Below are 363 nucleotides of genomic sequence, written 5' to 3' on the forward strand. Positions count from 1 at the left end.
TCAAGCCGGTGTTGGTCCATTCCGGTTGCTCAGGCCGGTCATGGTCCATGCCAACAAACCCAACGAGATGCGCGACAACTTCCACCGTTGCAGAGGCTTCAGGTGACGACAGCTCACGCGGGACACGCACCACACAAAGGCCATGTCATCCGCACGAACCGTGCGCCCTTCCACACTCCGCGGCTTCCTGGCCGGCTCGAGGGTAAGAGGCAGGCGGGTTCGGGTTCACTCCGCTCGGAACTCATCCAACGAGATGCGCGACAACTTCCACCGTTGCAGAGGCTTCCGGTGACGACAGCTGACGCGGGACACGCACCACACACAGGCCATGTCATCCGCAAGAACCGTGCGCCCTTCCACACT

The sequence above is a fragment of the Stigmatopora argus genome, unplaced genomic scaffold, assembly GCF_051989625.1.
Source record: "Stigmatopora argus isolate UIUO_Sarg unplaced genomic scaffold, RoL_Sarg_1.0 HiC_scaffold_81, whole genome shotgun sequence".
Lineage (NCBI taxonomy): Eukaryota > Metazoa > Chordata > Actinopteri > Syngnathiformes > Syngnathidae > Stigmatopora > Stigmatopora argus.